Source organism: Bubalus kerabau, chromosome 10 (assembly GCF_029407905.1).
Source record: "Bubalus kerabau isolate K-KA32 ecotype Philippines breed swamp buffalo chromosome 10, PCC_UOA_SB_1v2, whole genome shotgun sequence".
Taxonomy (NCBI): domain Eukaryota; kingdom Metazoa; phylum Chordata; class Mammalia; order Artiodactyla; family Bovidae; genus Bubalus; species Bubalus kerabau.
The window spans coordinates 18,000,527-18,018,768 of record NC_073633.1 but is presented as its reverse complement, the minus strand read 5'-3'; the positions used below and the strand labels follow the sequence as shown (position 1 = coordinate 18,018,768).

At 49.3% G+C, this 18,242-nt stretch overlaps 2 long non-coding RNA genes across 5 annotated transcripts in view; both read right to left on the bottom strand.

Moving 5' to 3' along the window:
* The window catches only part of LOC129620927 (uncharacterized), an 89,084-nt gene that overhangs the window by 53,328 nt on the left and 17,514 nt on the right, over nt 1-18,242 (bottom strand). For 3 of the 4 annotated variants that reach the window (XR_008698866.1, XR_008698865.1, XR_008698864.1), the window contains one exon: nt 10,648-10,720. The exons of the other annotated variant lie outside the window; for it this stretch is intronic. This is a non-coding gene — a long non-coding RNA (uncharacterized LOC129620927). The remainder of the gene's footprint in view (nt 1-10,647; nt 10,721-18,242) is intronic. 4 annotated transcript variants of the gene reach the window in all.
* Nucleotides 12,780-13,864, bottom strand: LOC129620930 (uncharacterized). The gene is made up of 2 exons (XR_008698876.1): nt 13,786-13,864; nt 12,780-13,043 (listed from the first exon to the last, which is right to left on the bottom strand). It is a non-coding gene; the product is annotated as an uncharacterized LOC129620930 (long non-coding RNA).

Sequence of the window (18,242 nt, the reverse complement as noted above, 5' to 3'; positions counted from 1 at the left end):
CAAATAGTTGGTCCATACATTCTATCCAGGGCTTATAACTGCATTCCATAGGAGACAGGTAGAGTATATTTACTCCATCTTTCCCAGGACTAGTCTGCCATCCATTGGGTTTCTTTTAAAAATATATTTTATCCAGTTATAGTTGATTTACAATGTTGTATTAACCATTGGGTTTTAATTTCAATTATATCTGTCACTTCTAGAGGTTCTATTTGGTTCTTTTTCAGATTCATCTGATCACTTTTGCTACTCCCATTCTTTGGTCATAGATTCAATCATCTCTAATTTCTTAAGCAAACTCCACATAATTACTTCATACTTTGTAACAGATAATTCTAATATCTTCAGTTGTTGTTGGTCTGATTCAGCAGTGTTGTTTCTGCTGACTCTCATTTCATGTAGCTTCTATTTAATGGTTTTAGTATGACCTTCTGTTCCTCAGAAGTTTATCTGTGTGAATTCTTTGAAGCCTAGATTTAAAGTGTGTTTCTCCAGGGAGCATTTGCAATTACTTCGTCAGGCATCTGGGGAACACTTTAAAATGCATGTATTTAGTTTTTTTTGGAGGAGGGGAGCACAGGGAGCAATATGGGCAGCGCGATGCTGGCGCCATACACCCCTGAAACTAGTCTTGTCCTGGAGATTCTCAGGGAAGACTCTTCTCTCCTCTGCTCCAACCCCAGTGAAGACAGAGGCAGACAAATCTCTGTAGATAATATTTTTCCTAGTTTTCTAGCCCTTTGGGATCCTAGGCTTATGCAGGAGCTTACTTTCTCACTTTGGTTGGGTCCCAAGAATTATCTTCTCTTCCCTAAGCTGTGTAGCCTGTTAAAGCCAGACTTTGGGTCACCAGAGATAGGCAGATACATCGGCTCCAAAACCTCTGTGGATTCAAGATTTCCTGATGCTTCTGAACTTTGACATTTCCCTTATTTTCTGTCATCTAAGGAGATCAGTCCTGGGTGTTCTTTGGAAGGACTGATGCTAAAGCTGAAACTCCAATACTTTGGCCACCTCATGTGAAGAGTTGACTCATTGGAAAAGACTCTGATGCTGGGAGGGATTGGGGGAAGGAGGCAAGGGGACGACAGAGGATAAGATGGCTGGATGGCATCACCGACTCAATGGACATGAGTTTGGGTGAACTCCGGGAGTTGGTGATGGACAGGGAGGCCTGGTGTGCTGTGAATCATGGGGTCACAAAGAGTTGGACACGACTGAGTGACTGAACTGAAGCTATGTCTTTGCAAAGTATTTTTAAAAATTTATTCAGCATTTTACGTGTTATATCCCAGGGAATTTCTCTATATATAGCTATTGGAAATGACATCTTTGACTTCTGATAGGGGAATTCCCCCAGATCACAGCTATTGCAATAGTTAATGACCTTGGTTTTATTTCTCCCAGCTAGTTTCATATTTGCTACTGATTATATTTTTCTCCCTCTCCCTGGCTTGGTCAACTTTCTCTTTATTCCTTATGTCAAATTGCTTCACCACCGTCATCATTTGCTTATTCAGAACTTCTACTCTGCTTTTCAGTTTTGCTGCTGGTTTTGCCCATTTACTTCTCCCCTGGCCTTTTAAAAGAGCTCTTTTATACATGGCTGCACTGGGTCTCCATCGCTAAGCCCAGGCCTTTCTCTAGTTGATGCTGGGGGAGGGGAGGGGGCTACTCTCCACTTGCAGTGTGTGGGCTTCTCATGCAGTGGCTCCTCTTGTCGTGGAGCACAGGCTCTCAGGCTCATGGGCTTCAGTCGTTATGGCACACGGGCTTAGCTGCCCTGTGACATGTGGAACTGCCCCAGAGCAGGGATCAAACCTGTGTCCCTTGCATTGGCAAGTGGACTCTTAACCACTGGACCACCAGCGAAGTCCTAGAAGATCTTTAGAACACTTTTATTCTCTACTCTCCAAAACATCCTCTCCTTTCCAAGGATTTGCTAATAGTTTAGACCAACGATGTCCAAAAGAATTTTCTGCAATATTGGAAATGTTCTATACCCAATGTCCAGTCCAGCAGCCACTACCCATGTGGCCATGAAACACATGAAAAGTGGCTAGTGCAACTGAAGAACTGAATACCTGATTGTATTTAATTTTAATGAATTTAAATGTAAAAAGCCACCTATGACTAGTGGCTACCCCACTGGACACTGCAGACTTTATTTCATTTCTGACTTAGTAAGTTTTCCCTTATAGAATGGCTTTGTTTCAAGAATTCCTACTTTACAAATTACAAATTATTATCACATCATCATCCATTTCGATTTAGCTACATGTAGTCATTTCTTCTTATACATCAAATATTCCTTATATATCTTTTCATCCTGTATCTTGAAATCTGTCTTCTAACCCCAGTTTCATTTGGTATGAGTATTTTGTTCAGTCTTTTTTTTTTTTTTTCAGATTTTTTTTTAATGTGGCCATTTTTAAAGTCTTTATTGAATTTGATACAATATTGCTACTGGTTTTTTTTGTTATTTTGGCCATGAAGCATGCGGGATCTGAGCTCCCTGACCAGGGATTGAACCCACACTCTCTTCATTGGAAGGCAAAGTCCTAACCACTGGACCATCAGGGGAGTCTTTGTTCAGTCTTCATGCGCCCCCAGAATTAATGGCATCTTGACTGGGGCAAAGACATGAATCACAAATCTTTACCCTGGTAATCTGCGGGAGTTTTGTGGCCCAGCCTTACAGATGTAAAGACTGATGTTGGTTTATCTTTGAAAGCTACCTCTTCTCACCTGTTCAAACCTGTATCACGCCCCCTTTATCCCTGGGCGGCAGGTACAAAGACTACAAACCAAGGTACATGATAAACAGAACTTTCCTTATCTAACTGAATTGTATTTCTATTTTGAGCCCTCATGTCACTTGGATGGAGGACAGGTCATCTTAGTCAAGACTACGTCTCAGTTCTTGAGTTGGGGTGGTGATTATGCGGTGCTGAGGCAGGGGAGGGGGAACACGAGGCAGATTCAGTTCTTGGGGATCTGCCTTGCTGTCCTCCCCCAAGAGGTCTGGACATCAGGCACTGGTGTCCATGGACCATACATGGCCTCCCTCTGGGCATCCCTCAGCCTCTCCGGGTCCTCCCGCCTTCTGTACCTCACCTATACCACACTCCTGTGCCTATCAGATGCATGCTGCTAGGTTCACACCTCTCCAGGCTGTGGAAATATTCGTGGGCACACAGAGGCCTTCTGCTGCTCCTGGGAGCTCTGTGAGGACACATCAGGCCCACCTGCCTGGGCATACCCACCGGGTGACTTCTGCTTCCACTCCAGCACCTGTCATGGCACAAGGAGGTCCAGGCCCCTCCCAGCTCCTCATCTGCCCCAGAGGCCAAGGCCTTTTCATGCTTGGACTCCCCAGACCTAACTGGGATATCTGTCTTCTCTTCTCACTTCTCCTATGAGTCTCCTCCCTCCCCAGCTCATGGAATCTTTATTTAGTGTGGGGGGCCACACAGGGATTGAGCAGCAAAGACTGGATTGATATCCAGATGTCCAGACATCCAAGACAGGCTCGTCTCAAGCCTGCAGTGAGCCTGCACAAAGAAGGATGCAGCCTGCCCTGTGCAGGAGTGCCTGAGAACCCCTCAGGGACAGGACTTAGCTGCCAGGAAGGAAGTACTCCATAAACACTGGACAAGGTTGAGGCCACCCAGGCAAGAGGTCTGCAGCACAACATCACTCTTCTTGTATGGTTGAACCCCCACTGTGGGCCTGACTCCATCACTGCTTGACTCATTAGCCAGGGAGCTGTGAGGACTGGAGCCAGGAAAGAGGAGAGGATAAGAGATGAGTGAGTGTACCCCAGCTGGTACACAGCACATTGCCTTTTCAAAAACTTTTTATTTTGTATTGGGGTATAGCTGGTTAACAATGTTGTGATGGTTTCAGGTGAACAGCGAAGGGATTCAACCATACACATATATACATGTATCCACTCTCCCCCAGACCCCTCTCCCAACCAGGCTGCCACATAACACTGAGCAGAGTTTCATATGCTATACATTAGGTTCTTGTTGCCTATCCATTTAAAATATAGCAGTCTCACATTACCATTTGAAGAATCAAAGAGAGAGATTCTTCTTCATCCCCACTTTATAGATGGGAAAATTGAGGCTTCACGAGATTGAGTAACTTTCCCAAGGTCATAGAGCAAGTAACTGGAGAAACTGGATTCAAGTCAGCTTGAACACTGAGCCCCAAACCTCCATACCACACAGTCTCTTCCCCACCAGCTCATGATGACACCCATTGGGCAGATGAGGGAACTGAGGCCAGAGGAGAGAAGCGACTTGCTCAAGAGAGTAGAAGAGCTGGACCCAAACCCAAGACTACATGCAGGGCTGTTGAACCTCAGTGCTCCCTGCCTACTTGGGGTCCCAAGCTAACGGGAAGACAGATCCCCAAGTTCCTGTCCTGGGGATTGGCCATCGGGTAGGCATAGAGCCTTTCAAGTCCAGCTCCTGGCCCCATGGGGCCACCAGCTGTGTCACACTGACACCGTCAGCAAGAGAATGCCACCAACACCCTGCACTCCCTCACCTGCCCTGCCAGTGCGCTTGAACCACGATGGGCACCTGCAGTTCAGAAAGCAGGCTCCAAGGCCCTGCTGAATAGACGGCATGTGGCTCCACCCCCTGGCCATAGCTGATTGGACCAGAAGAAGACACCCGACCCGGGTTGGGCCAATCAGCTCCTCTCCTGGGTTTCCAGCGGCCCCAGTTCTCCTTCCCTCCAGCTGTGGCCCCTGGGGCCATCCTCCAGGCCAGGTTGGGGACAGGAGTATCAGGGAGGCCAGTACAGTGGCCATGACAAGGGTCCTTTCAGATTTATACCTGGGGAACATAACTGACCGATGGCTTCAGCAGCTCCACTCTGGGCCTTAAAGACCATTTTACACGTAGGAAAACTGAGGCTCAGAGAAGAGGATGATGTGGTCAAGGGGAGGGAAGACCACCTCAACAGCTGGACATGAGCAGACAGCTCTCAAACTTCAGTTTGATAGTCAGTAGTATTAAAACTGAGAGAGAGGGACCCCCTGCAGCCCAGCACACACAGCTTTCCAGCACACCCAGTGGGCCAGCAGGTGCCAATGTGTGCCAAGCCCAGGACCTATTCCCCCTAAAACCCAGATGCAGGGAATTCACTTCTCCTGGGTCCCAGGCATCACTATCCCTTCAGCCCCAGAGCCATGCCCCTGTTGGACAATCCCAGTTCTGGGGCACACACACAGAGGCCTGAGGCAGACTGGAATACTACCAGAAAGGGATAGTTATACAGACATTATGTCCGTGTTTTATTATCCAGGAATTCATCACGCACCTACTATGTGCAAGACACAGTGACAGCAGAACATTCCAGGAACTGCCAGGATTTGGAGATACCTGGAAATCAGAGACTGAGCATTCATACTCAGAGTTCTGTGACCTTGAGCAAGTTACTCAGCCTCTCTGATCCTCTGTTTCCTCATCTACAAATGGATTATATGAGAATTTCATGTTAGAGAGCACAACAAACCGACATAAGCAGACTTCACAATTAATCAGGAATATTAGTGCCAGGGGGCTTCCCTGATGGCTCAGTCAATAATGAATCTGCCTGCAATGTGGGAGACCCAGCTTTAATCCCTGGGTGGAGGAGATCCTCCAGAGAAGGGAATGGCTACCATTCCAGTATTCTTGCCTGGAGAATTCCATGGACAGAGGAGCCTAGTAGACTACAGTCCAGTGTCACAAAGAGTCAGACACGACTGAGGAACGAACACCGTGGGCTTCCCTGGTGGTTCAGACAGTAAAGAATCTGCCTGCAATGGCTCCAGTTATGACTTCTGTCCTTGAAGGAAAGAGCCGGGCACTGACATGGAAAGAGCCGGGCACTGACATGGATCTGATGCTTTATTCTGGGCACCCAGAGACGAGCCTCCCACACACACAGCTCAGCAGCTAGAGCCTGTGCACTGGGCAGCCATCTGCCTTCTGAAGGGCAGGGTCCAACAGGAGTCTGGCCCAAGGCTCGCATCTTTCTCCTCTACCACCAAACCTCCTTCCACAAGAGAAGACTCTTCCGGCTAAAGCCAAGAGCTCAGAGGAGATGCAAGACAGGATGGGAGTCAGGGCTTTGCAGCTTGTATGCCAATGGGGAAGGTTCCGTGTTTAGAAAGACTCAGATAAGGAGCAGACATGGAATCAATCCTACAGGAGGGGCTACTCAACTGGACATCTTCAACCCGAGTTACCTAGATAAACACTAATTGTCTGTATATCAGGAGACAGATGTAGTTACTGGGGAGTTCAGTGGAAAGAAAGCTCAGACCCAAATGGAAAAACCCAGGAGGTCTTCCTAGAGGAGGTTGCATTTAGCCAAGTTTTGAAAGATGGTGTGGTGACTAAGGGAGAAGTCAGGACACTCTGGGGGGAAGAAGCAGCATGAGAAGAGACTAGGAGATGGGAATGGGGTAGGTAGCTTGCCTGGAGTGGGGCAGGAAAGAAGGACAAGAGTGGAAAATGGGGCCATAGGTAACAAGTAGGGATCAGCTTCTGAAGGCCCTAAATGCCCTTGGTCAGGAGTTTGATATCTACCTTGTTCTGCAGAGGAACCAGGATGAGATTTTGAGCACAGGAGTAATGTTCTCAATGTGTAAGAGTGAGATAGATGCCCCAAGGCATTCTGCAATCATAGGTGTCCCCAGCAGATGCCAGAAAGTTTTTGCCAGCTTTTGCATTTCCTTTAAATGGTCTCACCTCTCTCTCTGCATTTTCATCAGAGATCTAGTAAAGCTCTGAACTGTATGTATCATGAGCCTGTCACACATCTCCTGTGTATCATTCCAATACAAAGGGGCACTTAAACACACACAAACAAACCCACTCAGAGGGCCATGCAGGTTGCCAAGTCCATTTCTGGGCTGCATGGCCAATATTGGCCACCAGAGGGCGCCTCCAGCATCCCAGTAAAGAAAGCTCCCAGATGGGCTTAAGAACCCACCCCAGGCAGAAGGGTCGTAGAAGCCAAGTTCACCTTCCTCATCTTCCATGTAAGGAAACGGAGGCTTAGAGAGCAGGGTGATGTGGTCAAGGGGAGGGAGGAGGGAGTGGGTACCTCAGCAGCTGGACCTGAGCAGATGGCTCATAAACTTCCATTTGAAAGTCAACAGGAGGACTTCCCTGATGGTCCAGGGGCTACGACTCCTGTTCCCAATTCAGGGGGCCCAGGATGGATCTTTGGTCAGGGAACTAGACCCGACATGCTGCAACTAAGAGTTTGCACGCCACAGCTAAGGATCCTGTGTGGCACAAATAAGACCTGGTGCAGCCAAACAAATATTAACAGGAAGCAAAGCAAGAAAGTCAACAGGATTAAGACTGAGAAAGAGATATCCTCCGGGCCAGTACACACCACCACTACTCCAGGAAGGAGTAAAATAGGGACAAGAACTGCAGCCAAACCAAGCTCTTGGCTTCCTGGATTGAGTCTATGTCATTCTCCTAAGAGTCATTCACTGACTTGTTCTTTCTTCACTCACTCCCTCATCAGGTATCAGACATGTCAGGGGAGACAGAGAGATGATCGACTCCATTTCTGACTCCCACTGAGTGCAGATTGGGAGGGGCTGAGGGCCTGAGCATGCAGGACTCGGGAAGGGTGGTCACTGTGTGGCAGGAGAAAGGTCAGGAGGCAGAAGGGACAGCCCGGGAAAGGACTGGCTGGGATGAGCCCAAGGTTCTGGCTCGGGTGTCACAAGGACCCACTCAGGGCCACTCTGTTCACAACACATCCCCAGCGTCTGGTGGCTTGAGACTGATGGATGAATGAATGAGCAAATGAGGCCAGTGACCAAGTGAAGAAAATACTTGAACCCTTACCACAGACAAGGGATTGCTGTTCAGTCACTCTGTCACATCTAGCTCTTTGTGACCCCACGGACTGCAGCATGCCAGGCTCTCCTGCCTTTCACTATCTCCAGAGTTTGCTCAAACTCATGTCCATTGAGTCGATGATGCCATCCAACCATCTCATCCTCTGTTGCTCCCTTCTCCTCCTGCCCTCAGTGTTTCCCAGCATCAGGGTCTTTTCAAGGGATTGTGTGTGTTAGTTGCTCAGTCCAGCTCTTTGTGACCTCATGGACTGTAGCCCACCAGGCTTCTCTGTCCATGGAATTCACCAGGCAAGAATACTGGAGTGGATTGCCGTTCCCTTCTCCAGGGGATCTTCCCAACCTAGGGATCAAACTCTGGTCTCCTGCATTGCAGGCAGATTCTTTACCATTTGAGCTACAGGGAAGTCCTATAATTAATTTATATTAATTTATAAATTTCAAGGGATTAATGTCTATTATTTATAAAGAGCCTCTAAAAGTAGAGAAAGAATAAACCAACAACCTCCTAGAAAAATGGGCTAAAAATATTGCCAGATAGTTCACAGAAAAAGAAATCCAAATGGCCCTTAGTCATATGAAACGATGATCAACCTCAATCAAGTAAAAGAAATGCAAATCAAAATGACTCAGAGATACCATTTCCTACCTATCCGACTGGCAAAAATCTGAAAGTTTGGCAACACATTCTGCTCCGGAAGCTATGGGGAAACAAGCCCTGTGCAGCTGATGGGAACGCAAAATGGTACAATCTGTTTGCAGGGGAACTGGGCGACAGCTAGCAAAATCACCATCTATGTTCAAGCTGTGACTTGGGAATTCCACTGCTAGGAATGCACTCCAACTGGTACGCCAAAAGATGGAAGTACAGGGTTTTTTACTACAACTCTATTTGTAACAGCAAAGGGCTGGAAAGAAGGAAAATGTCCATAAGCAGGGGACTGTGGTTATCAACACAAAGGAGGCCTCTGATGATAAAGAACAGAGGAGCTCTCAACAGACCACTGTGGGGGATATTGCAGGGCAAGATGTAATGTGAATCAAACAAGGTAGGGGAGAGTGTGGCTGTGTACTCACACTTAACTAACAAAAGAAGGGAGGGATGTGAATATATGTGTATATCGACATATTTTATATACATACACACACATATGGGTGTACACGTATATAAATCAATGGAAGGATAAAGCTCAGATATGCAGATGACACCACCCTTACGGCACAAAGCGAAGGGGAACTAAAGAGCCTTTTGATGAAAGTGAAAGAGGAGAGTGAAAAAGCTGGTTTAAAATGCAACATCCAAAAAACGAAGATCGTGGCATCCGGTCCCACCACTTCATGGCAAATAGATGGAGAAACAATGGAAACAGTGAGAAACTGTATTTTCTTGGGCTCCAAAATCACTGCAGATGGTGACTGCAGCCATGAAATTAAAAGACCCTTGCTCCTGGGAAGAAAAACTATGACAAACCTAGATAGCATATTAAAAAGCAGAGATATTACTTTGTTGACAAAGGTCCATCTAGTCAAAGCTATAGTTTTTCCAGGAGTCATGTATGAATGTGAGAGTTGGACCATAAAGAAAGCTGAGTGCTGAAGAATTGATGCTTTTGAACTGTGGTGTTGGAGAAGACTCTTGAGAGTCCCGTGGACTGCAAGGAGATCAAACCAGTCAATCCTAAAGGAAATCAGTCCTGAATATTCATTAGAAGGACTGATGCTGAAGCTGAAGCTCCAATACTTTGGCCATCTGATGCAAAGAGGTGATGTATTGGAAAAGATCCTGATGATGGAAAAGATTGAAGGCAGGAGAAGAAGGAGATGACAGAGGATGAGATGGTTGGATGGCATCACTGACGTGATGGACGTAAGTTTGAGCAAGCTCTGGGACTGAGTAATGGACAGGGAAGCCTGGCGTGCTGCAGTCCATGGGTCACAAAGAGTCAGATACGACTGAGCAACTGAACTGAACCTAACTGAAGGATAAAGCATAATTTTTTTCAAATTAATAATTAGAGGAAGGGGGAATGGGATGAGGAGGGCACAAATGGAAGTTATACCTTTGTAAATATATTCTGTATCATAGACTTTGTAACTATAGATAAAATTTTAAATAAATTCATAAAAGATGAAAGTAAAATGAAGCAAATAAATATATACATTGAATTAGTGACATAACCACAAAGAGAAGAACTATCCCAAGTGACTTCCTAGCAAAGTAATTTAAAGACATGTGAACCAAACACAATGTGAAGACCTTATTTGCATTCTGATTCAAACACCCAAGTTGCAAAAAAAAAAACAAATTAAGTTATGACATTCAGGAGACAATCAGGAAGTGAGCCCTGACTGGATATATATTAACTGGGATAATGGCATGTTTTAGATGTGATAACAGTACCATGGAAAGGTAACATTGAATATTTATGAATAAAATGGTATGACATCTGGGATTTGCTTCAAAAATAATTGGGTCGTGGTGGGTGGGGTGAGGAAACACGATCCAAGGCTGATAAGGAGGTAGTTGCTGAAGGCTGCTGATGAGTAAGTGGAGGTTCAGTAAAGTACTGTTCTTTCTACTTTCTTAGATGTTGGAAATTTTCATGATGAAACATTAAAAAAAAACAAAACCTGGCACTTGGTCAGGGTGTGGAACAATTGAAACTTGAACATTACTAGCGGTAGTGTAGTCTGGAAGCTTCTTATGACAAACTTAATCCACACACGATCCAACAGGCCCACTTCTGGATACTTACCTAGAGAAATGGAAACTTCAGTTCAGTCAGCTCAGCTCAGTTCAGTCGCTCAGTCGTGTCCAACTCTCTGTGACTTACATTTGCCCAAAAGAGAGATGCTTTCAGTTAGGAGCAGAATTCCTGCTGGCATTTGTCAAGATGTTCAAGTTAGAGTTTAGACTTTAGAAGGTTATTATTATTTTGAAAATAGTACAGCCATTCCAGATAACACTTTGGCAGATTCCTATAACGCTAAACATACACTTATGACTCAGTACTCCCACTTCGAGGTATCGTCCCCAGAAAAATGAAAATTCCTTTTTGCACAAAAACCTACACATGAACGTTTGCAGCGGCATTATTCATAATTGCCAAGCACGAGACACGATCCAAATGTTCATTAACCGATGAGGAGACGCATAAATCGCCTGTGTGCTCTGTTGCTTCAGTCATGTCCGATTCTTTATTGACTCTGTGGACTGTAGCCCGCCAGGCTCCTCTGTCCATGGGATTTTCCAGGCAGGAATACTGGAGTGCGTTGTCATTTCCTTCTCCAAAGGATCTTCCCAATCCAGGGATCAAACCTGAACCTTCTGCATCTCTTGCATCTCAGGCTGATTCTTTACTGCCGAGCCACTGAGGAAGCCCCAATAAATTACCTACACCTATACAACTCGGAATCTATACAATTCATACGGAAATAAAACTCACTGGGCAATAAAAAAGGAACCAAGTACAAATACACGGAAGAACTCAAATGACTCTCATATGCTGTTATGCTGAGTAAAAGATGCCAGATTCAAAAGGTTGCCTGCTGCGTGATTCCATTTACATGGCATTCTGGAAAAGGCAAAACTATAGGGACAAAAAATAGATCAGGGGCTGGGAGGAGGAGGAAGTGCTGGCGACAAAGGAGCAGGAAGGAAATACTGATGGAAATATTCAATAGCTTGATTATGGTGGTGTTTACACCACTGTTGAACATTTGTCAAACCTCACACAATAAAAGGGATGAGCTTACAATATGTAAATTGTACCTCAGTGAATTCTACCCCCAACAAACAAAAACCTGGCACCTGGTAGATGATCAGTTGAATGTTGATTGAAAGTCAGATGGATGAGTGGGCAAAGAGAGTCCAGAAAGAAGAGTAGGTGAGAGCAGGAACGTGCCTGTGTGAGGGGCTGGGGGGCCTATGGGAGCCCTGAGCGGGGTGACCAGGGGCAGCGGGACATCCCAGGTGGAGGCCCCAAGACCACAGGGACTTGGACATCAGCTGACCTCTACTCTCCCTCTCTCTCTGGACCCTGCCCGTCCCCACAGTGAATGCCGAGTCCCCAGCTACTGCCTCCAGGAACAGTAGCTTCAACCCAAACACGCTCACTCTTGGGAGGACTCAGTCTCGCTGAGGCCTATCCAAGTTCCTCTGGGTTCTCAGATAGGCGGGTACACAGAACGAACCCAAAGCTGCCTCCCCACCGGGGCTTTCCTGTCCTCCCTGTGTCCTGCCTGAACCTCAGGAAACAGAGGCTCCATCCTTCTACTAGACATGGAGTGCTCCCCACAGGCTTGGTGGTGAGCAGAGCCCAGAGCCACCTCTCCCCACTCACTGCCATCATCATTGCTCCACAGGGGCCTTGACCCAGGGCTTGGGGACTCTGGGGGAGACAACGTCCCTTCCCTGAAAGACTGTTAGTGTAATCTGATTGGAGAACACAGATCTCTCCCACAAAGAGCTCTCAGGTTGATGGAAACCCAGACACGCTTTTGTGATTCTCATGCTTGACAGCCTCCCTAGTTTAAGCCTGTACCAAATCCTAGTTTCTTGAAGATGGAGTTACAAAAGGCAAAAGTGCTTTGACTATTGTTGAACATGGGGAGCAAGGAGGGACAACGTGGGTCCAAACCTGTGAGGAGAAGGTCCAGATGTGGTAACCGTGGGAGGTGTTGACTTAAAGGGGAAAGAAAACTTTGCAGCAAGTTTTGCAGGATGAGTTGATGTTGTTGAAAGGCTGTAGGGGGAGCTAGAAGAACGTAAGCATCCGTGGGCAGCTCTAGGGAGTAACTCAAGCTTTGGGGAACTTTCAGGAAGTTTCTAAACACAATGTCCCTGGAGGCATGTGTGGCACTTCACCTATAAAGACCAATCATCATACCTTCTCCCACAATTATTAGAAAGATCAAGTGTTCCTACCTAGGTGAAACTAAGACAAAGGAGTTGTTTGGGGAAGAAAACAAAAGGCTGCCAGAAACCAGGACAGCCAAACGGCACTGGGTTGTGTTTTGAGCCAGTTTCTTGCAGTGTAGTGGACGGAGTGCAGGGAGTCAGAGAACTCTGGTCTCAGTCCTGTCTCCACCAGAGTGGGGCTGTGTGGCTTCGGGCAGGTCACTGCTCCTCTCTGGGCATCAGTTTCCACATCTGTAAAATGGGCATAATACCTCACTCAGTTGCTGTGAGGATGAAATGAGAGAAACATGTTGGTGTATCCGGTGTCCATGAAGCCCAGCCCTCGACAGGGCTTGGGGAATGAAGGTGATTGCAATAGGAAGGTCAGTCGGCCTCCCAGCATCACCGTGAGGAGGCTAAGAGGAGCACAGGCTTCAGGAGGTTCTGAGGTGGCAGAGTGGCTAGAATCTGGGTCGCACTGGTGAAACTCGGCCTACTGAGGAGGGCCCTGCCTGGGGGTGGGACCTCAAAAACCATGGGGGCAGCTGGGCAGCATGCTGAGCATTTGGCCTTGGACTCAAGTCCTGGTTGTATTGCCCACAAACCAGGGGATCCTAGTTGGGTGTCTATTTCTCTGCCCCTCACTTTCCTCTTCTGGAAAGTGGGGATACTATGCCTGCATCACAGAGTTCAAAGTGTGGGTGGCTGGGTCCAAGGTTAGCATGTTCCCAGCAGCCTGTGCCCAAGTCCGCCTTTGCCCCTCAACTCCCCCCATCTGGGGGACTTAGAGGAAGCAGAATCTGAGAGGAGGGGAGAAGGCAGAAGCCCTGCATGACCAGACCCAGAGAGGGGAAGGAACCCCTGCAAAGTCTCCCAGCACATTAGAGGTACGCCCGGGTGCTTCCTGGAGGGGGTGGACTTCTGAGAGCAAAAAGCCTCCCTGAACTTTCAAGGGGTTCTGATGTCTGAATCTGTGTCCCTGTCTGTCTCTCACCCTGTGACTTTCCGGCGCTTCCCTCACATTCACCAGGGGTGCCTGCCTTTCCTCAGTTTGCGGGGAGTGACCATCTGTGAGGGCCTCAGGAACCTCAGCTGCAGACACAGCACCGTCCTGTTCTCAAGAGATCAGAGAGAGGGGAGGCTTCGAGCTGCTGTGAGGTCTGGGGAGAAGGCAGGAACTTCCAAAAGTGAGTCCATGCCAGCGTCCCCAGGCCCCAGCCTGAGGAGCATTGCTCTAGGAATGCACGCAGACGGGAGGGCAGGAGACAGGAGGCCTGAGGAGGAAAGCACGAGAAAGCACAAGAGGCCTGAGGAGGAAAGCACGAGAAGGCTGAGCCATGAGTTTCATGAGGTCAGGGGCCTCCTCTCTCTTAATAGCTTGAGGTCTGGGGGCAAATTCCTAGTAGTTCCTGCTTCAAAATATACCCAGGCCTTATCTTTCAGTGATATATACTGACATATTTATGGATGAAATAACATGATATCTGGGATTTGTTTCAAAATAATCCAGTTGTCAAGAGGGGTGAAAAGTCTGTATGAAACAAAATTGGCTGTGAGCTGATGATGGTTAAAGTGGGTGATGGGGCCATGGGAGCTCCTTGCATAATCCTTGCTACTTCTGTATGTGTTTGACATTTTCCATGACCAAAAGTTCCTACATCCACAATCAGCCATTTTTCTCTAGCTCCAAAATCACTGCTCCACAGCCAGCCCTTGCATGGATGCAACCTCCTCACAGGCCAGCCTGCTTCGGTCAGGCCCCTCCAGCCTATTCTCAACACCACCAGCAGAGGGAGCCTGTTACAATGTGAGGTCCCCGCTCAAACCCTCCTGTGGCCCCATCTCACTCAGAGAACCCCGGCCTCCGAGTCCACACTCCATCTCACCTCTGCTGCCTCTCCGGCTCCTCTCCAGCCACACTGGCCTCTCTTCAGCCTCCCACAGTCTCCTTCATGACCCCAAGGGCCCTATGTGCTAAGGGAGATTGGAGGGAAGGTCTGACTTAACCAGACTTCAGAGAGGATCCTAGGTGGCACAGTGGTGAAGAATCTGCCTGCCAATGCAGGAGATGCAAGTTTGATCCCTGGGTTGGGAAGATCCTCTGGAAGAGGAAATGGCAACCCACTCCATTACTCTTGCCTGGGAAATTCCATGGACAGAGAAGCCTGGTGGGCTACAGTCAGTCCACGGGGTTACAAAGAGTCAGGGACGACGGAGCACAGGGCCAGTACATGCAGACACGCAGACAGCATTCACCCATGACACTCAAACATTATAAAATTGCATAGGACACAACTATACATTTAAAAAAGTATTTGTTGTTATCTGAAATTCAAATCCAACTGGGCATCCTGTATTATATCAGGCAACCCTATCTGTAACAGACTATGAGCTAGTCCTACCAAGAGAATCATGTTGTCTTCTTAATGTCTCCAATGCTCAGCACACAAAGGTGCCCCCTCCTAGCAGACAGTTGCAGAAAAGCACCCTCTGGGCTGATGCAGCTCATGGCCAGTTGCAAGGTTTCAGGTCCATTTACTTCAGTGGCAAGGTGTCCTTTTGCAGTGCCCAACCTGCCCAACCATACATGGCAGCCCTGCAGGAAGCCAGAGCAACAGATGCTTCCAGAAGGAAAGCAATTGAAACTGGCCTCCCAGCAATTTCTCTCCCTCAAAATGGGTAGGGACCAGGAGGGAGTGACAATGCCAAGGCCTATTCTGGCAGCCCCCTCTGAGCGCTTTTGGATTCGAGCCCATCTGGGATGGATCTGAACTCTTGTCTTGCCCCGTGGTGGTGGGTAGAGGAGGGCCCAATGCCAGACGCCAGCTGCCCCCGTGGCTGGAGGGTGCCCACTTGGAACCATTCCAAGTAAACATTTGACCAGCTCAGCCCCGGCCATCATCCCACGCCAACACTTGGCCCTTGTTCCTGGACAGGCCGCCCTGTGTCCTGTCCTTTGTGGCTGACATTTTCAGCCGGGCCCTGCAGGGGCTGGGGTGACCTGGTGCCCCATCCCCATTCTGCAGACAGGCTCCAGGGAGGTGGTCCCTGCGGCAGTGGGGACTTGGCGGAGGAGTCCCAGCAGACGGGCCGTCGCCAGGCCAGCCAGCCACCCCCCCGAATACCCCACGTGGGCCCCAGGGCTGCACAGTCCACGGCCTAACAGTGGAGCCATGGGGCCGCCAGCTGACTCGGCTGCTTTGTTCCAGCCCTGGAGTGGTCTGAGGGTGGCTGAGGACCGTGGCTCTTTCTCTGCTGAGAAGCCACAGATAACGCCGGCGACAGAGCCTGATAAAGCGTCTGTCAGAGGCTCCCTCCCAGACAGGCCCTGCTGTTCCCGCCAGCCCCAAGGGCCCCTGTAGCTCAAGCCTGTCTCCAGAGGTCCACCCCTCCCTGGGATCTCAGCTTTTCTCTTCTAGAGGCTGAAGAACAGGCTAGCAGACCTCTCCCCACCCATATCTTCAGTCTGGCTCTCAGAAGCTCCTGAGGCCTCTGGGCCCAAGAGCAGAATAAACCAATCCTGTGATTTACTCTCATGAAGAGAATGTCAAGGCATGTGCCTCTCTCGGTGGAATTCTAGACTGTGACTCCCGGGGAGTTAGGGGGATGGTGGAGTGGAGGGCCTGGGATCTCTTCCTAGAGCCTCTCAAATGGCATACCAAGTTACCTTTTTCAATATCACAATACCCCACTCTACGCTGGGGTCTAGGATGACACAGCAACAAGTAAGACATGACCACAGAAGCTTCCAGGAAGAGGGTGCTGGAAGATCTACCCCAGCCAGACCTGACCCAGGCCGGCACCCCAGGTCTACAGAGGGCCTGGCCTGCAGTAGGAGGTATGTGAGCGGTCCTAGCCAGCCCTGGGCTCCCTTGGGTGAGCTTCAGTGCCCAAGGGCTAGAGAACTGAGACCTAAGTCTTGGATCTGGTGCAGGAGACACAGGCCCTGCCCTGGGGATCAGAAGACACCGTAACCAAGGCCCTGAGAACAGGCTTCTCTGAAGGCGGCCCTCGCCTCGTCCTGAGCCTGGCAGGTGGGCAGGTACAGGCTGCAAGCACTGTCAGAGAAGAGGCCCCCACAGGAGGGGCCCTGCTCCTGCACGGGGACACTGGGCTCCCAGTTTAACTGAAGAGAGTGCGGGGTTCTGGGTGGTGCTACCTGCCCTGTGCTGACTGAGCTGAATAAGGCCCTTACACATGGTAGACAGTGGAGGCTGGAGACCCCAGGCTGGAAGCCAGTCTCTGCTCTGCTCCTCCTCTCTGAGTGACCCAGGGCAGACCTTTGGCTCTCTCCAAGGGGTGGGCTACAGGTCCTCCTGGGCCTCCCAGGGAAAGGAGTCCCAAGGGAGAGTCCCTGTCCAAGGGCCAGCGTGCCCAGAGGGAGAGGCCTGGGCTGCCTCCACTCCCCCGGAGGAGGACTGCCTCTCCAGTTTTGCCTGCTGGGAGTGCAATGGAGGGTGGGAACCCAGGTTTCCTGCATCTTGGACCAAGGTGCTGCCTTTTCTAGATGCAGGGACCTCCCCCGCCCCGGCCCCAACAGCTTCACAGGGGCCTCTGGCTCATAAAGGAAGGACCTGAGTTTAGGGGTATTCAGATTGCAAGAGAGTCCTCCTGCCCTTCCCCACCCTTCAGCAGCTCCCTCTGAAACCCCTGCAACCACACAGGCTCAGCCCAGGTGACCCTCTACACACACACACACACACACACACACACCCCCCTTCCCTGCATCACCCCCTCCCCCCACCCACACACACACCTTCCCTGCATCACCCCCTACACACATACACACACACCGTCCCTGCATCACCCCCTCCCTATACACACACACACTCACACCCCTGCGCACCAGAACGAGCCGTTCCCTCCCTGGCATCGACATGCCTGCTATGGCAGCCTTTCCTCATGCATTCATTTATTCTTCCCTCAAACATTTACTGTCTCACTACTGTGTGTGCCAGGCACCGGCGCCCAGCAGTGAACGAGACAGCCCTAGCTCCTGTCCTGGAGGAGCTTAGAGAGCTCCTTAGAGAGCTGGGTTCACCCTCCACGGTACCTGGCAGAGAAGCCCCTGTCATGTCGGGTATTTCCCTGGTTACAACTATGGCTGCCCTCCCTCTTCAGATCAAGGGGAACACAACCCCCAGCCGTGCCCCCATGGGCATAAGGGGAAAGCTTGGCTGGCAACGCAAGCCCTGAGCCTCTCATTCTCCCACCCACCCACGGCCTTGATTGCTCTGCTGCAAACTTCCTGTGCGGCTTTGGAGATGCCACTTCCCTCTCTGGGATTGGGACAGTGACTTTGGAACAGGGTTGAAGTGGTACAGTGGTCTCCAGCCAGTTGATCCTGGGGGCATTTTGGATGCAGGTCAATGAGAGGTGGGAGTGGGGCTCTGCCCCTCCATTGCACGGTGGGCCTGGGGTCCTCAAGGCTCTTTCTGAGGAACCTTGCCC